We start from the raw sequence: 11,579 nt of genomic DNA on the forward strand, positions 1-11,579 counted from the left end.
GGTCTTTGCTATCACTTGTTATGCATCAGAGAGTTGGACAATGACTAAGGAGGATAGAAGGAGAATTGATGTCTTTGAGCTGTGGTGCTGGAGAAGAGTATTGAGGGTACCATGGACTGCGAGGAAAACAAATATATTCATCCTGGAAAGGGTTAAACTGGGCAGCCCCTTGGAGGCAAGGATTCAGAGGCTCTGTCTAACACACTTTGGACATGTTGTAAGGAGGGACCAGTCCTTGGAGAGGGACATCATGCTTGGGAGGGTAGAGGGACAGCACCAGAGGGGAAGGCCCTCTATGAGGTAGACTGATGCAGTGACTGGGGTAATCGGGATGGGTGTATCTGAGACAGTGTGATTGGCGTAGGACAGAGCAGAGTTGAGGGCTATTTTACATAGGGTCGCTATGAGTTGCAAGTGACTCGACAGCACATAACAACAAGTACTTGCTAGAAATTAGAGCTTTTAATTCCCACTCTAGACATTGGTGTCATATTCTCTGAGAGTGAACTTTATTAATTTGTGATAAATAAGTCCTTAAGTGTTTATAATATATCCTAAAGTTTGAGAACCAAATGGATTATAACACATTACACTGCTATCTTTAGGAAGGTAGTACACAGATAGCATACTTCCTAATGAGGCTTATACAACATTCCGGATCTAATACATGTACTGTACACAGAAAATGACCAAAATGGTAAAATTTAGGTTTATGGAGAACTCATGGCCTAGTGGCAAGAAGCTTCGCTGCATTCCCAAAGCATGTGGTTCAAATCCACCAGCTGCTTCTTGGGAGAAGGCTGGGCAATCTTCTCCCGTGTGATTAATTACCTCTGAAAACCCACTGAAGGTCGACTATGGGTTGATTTTGACCCCACAGCACACAACAACTGCAGCAACTTTTGCCACAATCATTTTTTTTTAAAAAATCAACTAGAAAACAAGCTGAGTGAAGTATCTCAGTCCCAAAAGGACAAATAGTGCTTACAACCACTGCTATAACAATAGGATGAATTTGGAGGGCAAAGAGAGCAGAAAGAAAAATAGATAATGAACACTGCACTGGAATAGGTGAAGAGGATATACTTAAAAATGGATGAGTAGGCATTAAGTATATACACCAATTAACAACCTGGAACAGGACAAGTGTTACAAAGTGACTTTGGGGAAGTGGAAGGAGGAAAATGTGTATGACTGAGTAAATGAAAATCAATCAATAAATTTCATTAAAATCCCAAGTTTTTTAAAAGAAAAAAAAATCTCATACAACTAACTTACACCATCCCAGTTTGAGTCAATTGCCGGTTTCATTTCCTTTGGATCGCTGTGTACCATTGAGTCAGATCGGCCCATTCCTGACTCTCAGTCTGTTTTCACAGGCAGGTTTTAATTGCCTAGGAGATTACCTATCTTCCTCTCAAGGAGCAGCTGGTGGATTCAGATCATGAGCCTTTGGAATGTCATCTTAACTCCTTACCACTGGATCACCAGAGTAACTTACTTTGGGTTGTTGTTTTTTATTTTAAAATTCCTCAGAAATAGAAAAGGGCATCATGCTTGGCAAAGTAGAAAGAGTCAGCATAAAAGAGTAAAATCTGCTACTAGATGGACTGACACAGCTAAATAAGCTCAAATGTGGCAACTATAGTGAGGATAGTGAAAGACCAACTGGCATGTTGTTCTACTGTACATAGGTCACTTTAAGGTGGAACCAATTCAATTGCATCTAAAGATTGAAGTTAGCAATTATGTGAAAACAAAGACAGCCCACTTCAGGTAAAAACAGAAGTGCGATATAGAATTCCTCAGTAGTCATTTACATTCCTTGTACCTCCAAACCCCAAATCATGCCACATTCACTAAGTTTAGATTTTAGCAAAATACTGATTTTTAGATGCAAAATTGTTTTCTAATTCTTTATTGTTATATTGCAAATTGGGCTAAAATCCAGTTGCTCAAAATAACAGTGTTGGTTTTTGTTTTGTTTTTGGTTTTTGGGGGTGGTTTTTTTTCATGTGACTGCATTTGGTGAAGAATTCAGTGGAAACAATGACTGGAATGTGAAAGTGTGAAACAAAAAGGAAAGAGTGGTAGTTTGGAAGTATGCATTTGGAGAGTAAAATGAGGCTAGAGAAAGAATAATTAAATTTGTATGCTCAATGATTCATTCATAGCAAATACCTTCCCACCGCCTTTTTAAAAATTGGTATGCATTTAATTACTAATATACATTGTGTTGTGTTCATGTACATAGTGGTTTTTTATTTGTTTTATTTGTGTTTCATACATTCCCTCATTGACATTATGGCAACTTTACACATGGACCTGAACTTGTGGACTACAGAGGAATCAGATTGATTGTATAATGCAAAGAATCCTTGGAGCAGCTCAATATCAGCAGTCAAAACCATGCCAGGTGCTGACTCTGGAACAGATCAATTAATTACTCGTGTGCGAGTTCAAATGAAAACTAGTCCACATAACCCAAAATGTGACCTTAATTCTGTCTCCTCTGAGTTTTTCATTTCAAAAACAGAGTTGATTCTCCTATATATATATATCTCTGTACGATTTCAATAAAGTCGAGACTTGATCGGGAAAAAAAAAACCCCACAAAAACAGAGTTGAGGCATTGAATAAGGCTTTGATCCAAAGTGAGACGAACTATGGGATGACATCATGTAAAGAGAATAAAAGGTCATTACAAAGAGGAGAAAGGAAAAACCCCAAAAGGATATCAGAAGAGACAATGAGAATTACATTAAAACATTGAGAACTTAAAGAGATGCCAAAGCAAGAGAGGGGAACAGAGATTTCAAAGTATATACATCTCAAGAAGACAAAGATATTATAATGGAATGGTCAAGGAGCAATAGTCGGAGTCAGGGATTAAAAGGGAAGAAATTAATAGACATTTCTCAAGCTGAAAGGACCGAAAAACAAATTCAAGCCTAGAATTGAGATGTTATGGACAAAATCTTGAATGATCCAAGAAGCATCAAAAGAAAATGGAAGGAATACATGCAGTAATTGTATTCTAAAAATAATTGGCCGACACTGAAAAATTTCAGTAATTACAGTTACTCTATCAATCCATCTTATCTGAGTCTTCCTTTCCTGCACTGTCCCTCCACACTTGCAAACATGATGTCCTTCTCCATGGATTGGTTCCTCATGGCCACATGCCCAAAGTATGTGAGAAAGAGCTTCAAAATCCTAACCTCCAAGGAGAAACTTGGTTTCACCCTCTCCAATGCAGACCTATTTGTTTTCTTGGCAGTCCATGGTATGTTTAAGATTCTTTCAGCACCACAACTCAGAGGTATAAATTATTTTGTCATCCTTAATTGCAACATGCCCAAAATATGTCAGATGAAGCTTCAGAATCCTTGACTCCAGGGAACATTCTGGCTTCACCCTCTCCAGGACAAACCTGTTTGTTCTCCTAGGAGTCCATGGTATATTCAACACTCGTCTCCAGCACCACAGATCAAAGGCATCAATTCTCTTTCTATTAACCCTATTAACTGTCCAACTCTCTGATGCATAGCATATAATTACGAAGACTATAGCCTGACTCAGGTGCACCTTAGTCTGCAGTCTGACATTGCTGCTCTTCAGTACTCTTGAGAGGTCCCCTCACAGCTGACTTTCCCAATGCAATTTGTCTCTTGATTTCCTGACTGCTGTCACCAAGAGTGTTGACTGTGGAGCCAAGTAAATTAAAGCTGTTAACTATCTCAATCTCTTCACCATCCATACTGATGCTGCCAATTGGCCCAGTGGTGAGAATCTTTGTTTTCTTGATGTCAAGCTTCAGTCCATATAGGAGGCTGTAGTCTTTGATCTTCTTAAGCAAGCGCTTCAGATCCTCCTCAGTTTCAGAAAGCAGGGTGTGTCATCTGCATAATGCAGGTTGTTGATGAATCTTCCATCACTCCTGATGCCACATTCCTCTTCGTATAGCCCAGCATCTTGGATGATCTGTTCTGCATACAGATTGAAAAGGTATGAAGACAGAATATATCCCTGATGAACCCCCTTCTTGATTTTGAACCATGTAGTGTGTCTCCTTGCTCTGTTCCGACGACTGCCTCCTGGTCCAAGTATAGGTTTTGCATTAGCACAATCATATGTTCTGGGATTCCCATCTTCTCAGAGTCAGCCACAGCTTATTGTGATCCACACAGTCAAAAGCCTTTGCATAGTCAATGAAGCACAGATAGACATTTTTCTGGTATTCTTTGCTTTCTGCTAAGCTCCATCTAACATTAGCTTAATATCCCTAGTACCACGACCTCTTCTAAATCCAGCCTGCACATCTGGCAGTTCTCTGTTGAAATATTGTTCCAAACGTTTTTGGATAATTTTCAGCAGAATCTTGCTTGTATGTGATATCAGTGATACTGTTCGATAATTTCCACACTCTGTTGGGTCATCTTTCTTTGGAATAGGAACAAATACCGGTTTTTCCAGTCAATGGGCCAGCTGGCTCTTCTCCAGATTTCTTGGCACAAGTTAGTGAGCACATCCTGGCCAGTGTCTTTTTGTTGAAATATGTCAATTGGTACGCTATCAACTCCTGGAGCCTTGTTTTTGCCAATTCCTTCAGAGCAATTTGAACTTCCTCTTTCATCACCATAGGCTCTTGCTCATATGTCATTTCAAGAAATTCTTCTGTGTCAGCCAATTCCTTCTGATACGTGACTCTGTGTATTCCTTCCATCTTCTCTTGATACTTCCTGGATCATTTAATATTCTGCCCAAAGTATCCTTAAATATTGCCACCCGTGGCATGAATTTGTTTTTCAGCTTCTTCAGTTTAAGAAACGCTGAGCGAGTTCGGCCCTTTTGATTTTCTGACTCCAGCTCTCTGCACATTTCATTATAGTATCTTGCTTTATCGTGCCGGGCTGCCTTTTGAAATTTTCTGTTTAGCTCTTTGATTTCTTGGTTTCTTCCTTTAGCTTTGGCTTCTCAGCGCTCTAATGCAACATTCAGAGTCTCGTCTGACATCCATCTTGGTCTTTGCTTCTTTTTAAGCCTTTGTAATTATCTTTTGCATTCTTCATGGACGATTTTCTTGATATCCTCCCAGAGCTCATTTGTTTTTCGCTCATTGGTGCTCAAGGCCTGAAACCTATTCCTGAGATGGTTTTGAAATTCGAGTGGCATAGACTTAAGATCAAATTTTGGTTCCCGTGGACTTGATTTAATTTTCCTCAACTTCAACTTGAACTTGCGTATGAGTAGTTGGTGGTCTGTCCCACAATCAGCACCCGGTCTGGTTTTCACTGCTGATATTGGGCTTCTCCAGAGAGTCTTTCCACAAATGTAATCTATTTGATTCCTATGCATGCCATCAGGTGAGATTCATGTGTATAGCCTGCGTTTATGTTTCTTATAAAAGGTATTTGCAATGAATAAATCATTGAACGTGAAGAACTCTTATCATTCTATCTCCAGCCTCATTTCTCTCAGCATGCCCATATTTTCCAGCTACTGAACGTTCTTCTCTGTTCCCAACTTTTGCGTTCCAGTCGCCCATTATTATCACTGCATCTCTATTGCATGTTTGATCACCTTCTGACTGCAAAAGTTGGTAGAAATCTTCTATTTCCTCCTCTTTGGCTCTAGTTGTTGGTGCATATATTTGAATGATAGTGGTATTCACTGGACTTCCTTGTATGTGTATGGATATTATCCTATCGCTCACCACATTGTATTTCAGGATGGATCTAGAAATTACTTTTTTAAATTATGAAACCAACCCCATTCTTTCTCACCTTTTCATCCCTGGCACAGTAAATCATATTATCATCTGGTTCAAAATTTGCCATGCCAAGCCATCTCATTTCTCCTGTAATATTCTTATAATGTTAATTTAATTTCATCTGGTTCTATTGTGATAGCACCACTATAATTTCTTATTTGAGTTATCTTTGTCTTCTTTTTTTTTCCTTTTGTTAAATTTACCAATGATTTGTCAATTTTATTGACCCTTTCAGAAAACCAGTTCCTGTTCTTGTTTATGGTTTCAATTGGTTTTTGTTTTCTAATTGATTTCAGCTTTTTGTCCTTAAAATTTGCTTTCTTCTTGAGGCTATGGGGTTGGATTCTTGCTTTTCTTCTATTTGATGGAGTTGTTAAAATAGATAATTAGTTTTCCCCTTCCTTCCTTCCTTCCTTCCTTCCTTCCTTCCTTCCTTCCTTCCCTCTCTCCCTCTCACCCTCCCTTCCTTTTCTTTCCCTATTGCTATGAGCTGTTTTCTGAGGACTGCCTTGCCTGTATCCCAGAGGTTTTGATATGTTGTATTTTTATTTTCATGAAGTATTGATTTCATTCTTTATTTCATCTATAAAGTAATCATGTTCTGTTGTTGTTAAGTGATGTTGAGTCATAGATGACTTATAGTGACACTATGAACAAAAGACCTGAACACTTGCATAACTTTCATCATTTCTCCAAGTTCATAGAATTTCCAGAGACAAGCCATTTTGGAAGTGGATGCCACTCCTGCTTCCAAGCTTGTCTTTAATCAGGAAGTTCCACCACACACTGTCCACAGTGATGAACCATTATCTCATTTGACATATCAGTGTCACAGTGTTTAGCATCACAGGAACCAAAAGTACCTCTGTACAACGAAGGGACAGACCAGTAGCAGGGTGTTCATTAGCTTCCACATGGGTGGTTTTATAAGTTTTATGCTCATGTCATTAATTTCTAGTTTTATGGCATTGTGGTCTGAGAAGATACTTTGTATCATTTTAATGTTTTTAATTCATTGAGGTTTGCTTTGTGTCTTAATATATGATCAATTCTGGAGAATGAACTATGTATACTTAAGAAGAAAGTAAATTGACTCCTAGTACTGGTCCTTGGAGAAGGATGTCATGCTTGGGAGGGTGGAGGGACGGTGCAGGAGGAGAAGACACTATGAGATGGATTGATTTAGTGACTAGGATAATTGGGGTGGGTGTGTCAGAGACAGTGAGATTGGTACAGGACAGCTCAGGGTTTAGAGTTATTGTGCATCGGGTCACTATGGGTTGCAAGCGACTCAATGGCACATAACAACAAGCAACAACAGTTGAGTACAGTACTCTGAATACATTCTCAAGTTCATGTTGTCAGATGGAATAGTTTAGATCTTCTGCATCTTTGTTAAGTTTCTTTCTAGTTGATTTATCCTTCCTTGAGAGTGGTGTGTTAAAAGTCTTCTACCACTATTGTGGTGCTGTCTATTTCTTCAATTCTGCTTACTGCTGTTTTATGTATTTTTCAGTCCTATAATTTGTTATATAAATTTTGAACAAGGTTCTATTTTCTTGATATATTGTACTTTCAATTATTATATGGTGGCCTTTTATGGGAAGCCAAACTTTATACAAACATAAAACCCTTGTTCAGGAATTGAAGGAATTACAGGTTTATAAGTTAGGATTTCTCTTGTGGCAGATCTGAGAAAATGAGCTGTTTGTTTCCTACAGACAGGAGACAGCAAGGGGCCCCCTACAGAGGGAGTGTTACTTCCTGAGCTAGAGTTCACCCTGAGGCATTAAGGTTAATAGTTAAGAGTAAACCAAATTCTTGCATTTGTGAACCCCTACCTCCTGAATCAAGCAGAAGGTTTTCAATAGAAAGAGCTTGGCTTCATTTGCATTGAATCCTCTTTGTGATTTACTTCCTGATAATTTTCAATAAAGATACAGAGAAGCTTGGTTTGGGGTCTTCAGTGGAGAACTGCTGGCCCCTGTTTTATGCTCTCTGCTCTATCTCATTTCAGCTGTTTGTCTCTTTATTAATAATTATAAAATTATTCCATTCTCTGGGACCCTCTGTCTGCAACAGCTTTTCTTTTCTTTTATGGTGTTTTTCATCCTAAAGTCTATTCTATGAGACATTAGTATTGTCACTCTTGCTTTTTTGTGGATGCCATTGGTTGTTTTTGTTTTTTTAGTTTTTTTTAAATCTATTTATTTTTCTTAATTGGTGCATTTAGTTTATTGACATTAAATGTGATCATTGACAAGCAAGGGTCTATCATTGCCATTTTGCTGTGTTTCTTTTTCTCTTGTTTCTAGTAACTATGGCCCATCTACTTTTCTTAGTGTCTCTGTGTGAAGGACTTTTCATAAAATTTCTTGTAATTTTGGTCTTATTTCCACAAATTCTTAAAGTTCCTTCTTTTCTGTAAATGCCCTAATTTCTCCTTCTTATATGATGGACAGCTTTGCTGATTATAGGATCCTAGGTTAGTGCTTGTTTTTATTTTTTTTTTTCAACTTTCTGCATATCCCACCCCATTGTCTTCTTGCTGAGTTTGTGCTTGCTCTAGTTTGTGCTTAGAAATCAGAACTTAATCTAATTATTTCTCCTTTGTAGTTGACTTTTTGGTTTTTTTCTCACACCGCTTTTAGTATTCTACCCTCATCTTTTATTTTGGAGAATTTGACTATGTTTTGATGTTTTTCCTTTTGAGCTTTATTTATTTGATATTTGGTGAGTTTCTTGAATATGGATTTCCTCATTCTTCATAATACTTAGAAGTTTACTTCTGGTAACTCTTTCACATCTCAGTGATTTTCCTATCCCTCTCATATTTTGGAATTTCAGTCATATGTATGCTGTTCCTTTTAATGTGATTCCACATGATTCTAATATTTTATTCATTTTCTTTCCATCTCATCTCTGATTTTTTTTATACTATGTTTCTATTAAAACTCTTGTTGGCCAGCTCATTGATTCACTGGTCCATCTTTTCTATTCTGCTTTTTTGTCTTTCCAGCATGTTGGACACTTCTGCCATTTTGCTCTTAATATTCTGAATTGTGTTTTCATGCATTTTTGTTAATTCCAGTACTTTATTGGCTGTGCCCTCTCTGTCCTGTGATGATTTTTTAAGTTCTTCTACCTCTTTATTGATAGTCTCAAATCTTTCTTCCATCTTTTTCATTTTCTTTTGTAGTTATTCAAGTTGCTCCTCATTGATATATTTCTTCTGTCTCTGTCCCTGGAGTATTTGCTTCCTTAATGACTTTAATTGTTTCTTCCTTCATTTGCACCTTCTTCTGTAGCTGTTCTGCTAACTCCACATCAATGTATTTCTTCTAGTTCTCTATATCTATGGTATTCATTGGGTCAGTCTACAATATGCTCTGTGGGGTTTTTTTGTGTTCTTTTGGTTTTTTTGTTTTTTGTTTTGTTTTGTTTTTAGGAGAAGGGTTATTTTGCTTTTTCACAATGTTTGAGACTGCCGGCTGCTTTTGAAGGACCCCCGAACCGCTGGTCCTGTTCTGTCCCGAGTGGACGGTGAAGGTGAAGACCCAAGACTCCAAGACACCGGCTTGATGCAACAGCAAGAGATAAGAGGTTTATTGCGGAGCTCCGGGCTGACCCTTATCTCTCGCAGGAGACAGAGGAGCCGACCCCGAGCAGACAAAGTTGGGTTTTTTTATACACTTTAGGGGGATACAACTGAGTATCAGCTTCTCATTGGGTGATGAAAGCACAATTTGAATTCAGTGGTTCAGTGTTCACGCAGGGTTTACACAGCATTTTTGCACGTAGCACTTGCGGCAGTCACGTAGCACATGTAGCAGTTAGATAGATCTTTAACTATAGAGTGGTGTCATAAATTCTTAAGTATACAGTGAGTTCAAACTCCAGGGCAGTGGAAAAGCACAAGATACATTGGTTATCAGTCGGGAAACAAAGGCACATGGGTTAACAGTTGAGCTTGTTTGTTCTGCCTTTCTGCTAGCTATTCTTGAAATACTGTTGCCCTGGATACCTGGGTGTGGGGCTTTAAAAATTAACTTAGCTGAGAACTATAGAAACTTGAGTTTAATTCAGCTGAGAACTATAGGGACTATTTTAATTTCAATCTTTTCACTTTCTTGACATTATATGAATCTTTACCTAGTAGATCTTAGGCTGTTATAATTGTGTAATTGCCCAGAGCAGGGAGATGTTCTCTCATGGACCCGTGTATTGTTGGTCTCCTTTTGGCCAGAAGGCCGCTGGAACAAGGGCCCTACACAGGGTAAATGCTGTTCTCACATTGGATAAATACTGTTCTCTTGAAAAATGCAATGAGTATACTCCTGTTCCCCTTTGGCTTACGAAATCCCAAACCTTCCCTACATCTTGCTGTTAGGAAGCTCTAAGGCAGATATATCTGGATCATAGGGCCCAGAAATGTACTTTTCTCTGTAAAGCCATACTGGTACACTCCTGTTCCCTTTTAGCTTATCAACTCCCAAGCCTTCTCTGTGTGTTGCATTCAGGAGGATTCTAGGGCAGAAGTGCCTGGATCAGAAAGTCCTGGGAAAAATTCTCTGTAAAATGTGGATGAGTATACTTCTGTTCCCCTTTGGCTTAAGAAATCCCTCAATTTGTGTTTTATCGACTATCAAAAGGCATTTGACTATATGAATCATGACATACTGGAGCTAACATTGATAATAATGGGAATCCCAGAACAATGAATTATATTCATGTATAATCTATATATTGATCAAGAAGCTGCTTTCAGCATGGAGTGAGGGAACACAGCATGGTTTAAAATCAGGAAGGATGTGCATTAAGGATGTATCCTTTCTCTGTAATTATTCCATTTTTTATATTCAGAAAAAAATTTGTGAAGCTGGGCTTTATGAAGAGGAATGTGGTATCAGAAACAGAGGAAGACTCATCAACAAATTATGTTATGCAGATGACACAACCTTGCTGAAAGTGAGGAGGACCTGAAACACTTGGATTATAGCCATGGCATGGATTACATCTCAACATCAAGAAAACAAAAGATTGAAGCTGTCAATGATTTTATCTTAATTGAATCAGCAATCAGCCCTTGGTATTAACAGTCAGTAAGTCAGCAGATGTGCTTCATTGAGCAAGTCCATTGTCAGGGATCTTTCCAAAAGACTTAATAGCAATGTTATCAGTTTGAAAACTAAGGTGTGTCTTATCCATGTCTTGGCTTTTCAGTGATTTGCTGAACAGCTGAGAGCTAGACAATGAACAAGGATAACAGAAGAATTGATAACTTTGATCTGTGGTGTTAGAAAAGAGTACTGAATATCCCATAGGCTACTAAAAAAAAAACAAGCAAATATGTCTTAGAAAATGTACAGCCAGAATTCTCCTTGGCGCCAAAGATGGTGAAGCTTCATCTCTCATACTTTGGAAAGGTTTCTAGAATAGGCTATTTCTTGGAAAGGTATATAAATTTGGATAGATGGAGGGTCAGAAGAAGAGAAGGAGACTACCAATGAGGTGGATTGACACAGTGATTGCAGAAATGAATGCAAGTGTGTCAGAGATTATAAGAATGGCACAGGTTAGGACCCTGACCCATTGTTCAGAGAATCACTATGAGTCAGACTCGACTCGATCACATCTAAAAATGGCATATATAAGGTGGTGTGTTTGTGTGTGTGTGTATGTATATATGTATATATATGCATATAGTGAGATAGATATAATAAATAATATAAAAGGTGAGATAGATGTAATATAAATAATATATAAGGTGAGGTAGCTATAAATAACAATAAATAAGGTGAGATGC

This window comes from Elephantulus edwardii, unplaced genomic scaffold (genome assembly GCF_000299155.1).
Source record: "Elephantulus edwardii isolate Elephantulus edwardi_28Jun2011 unplaced genomic scaffold, EleEdw1.0 scaffold00168, whole genome shotgun sequence".
Classification (NCBI taxonomy): Eukaryota; Metazoa; Chordata; class Mammalia; order Macroscelidea; family Macroscelididae; genus Elephantulus; species Elephantulus edwardii.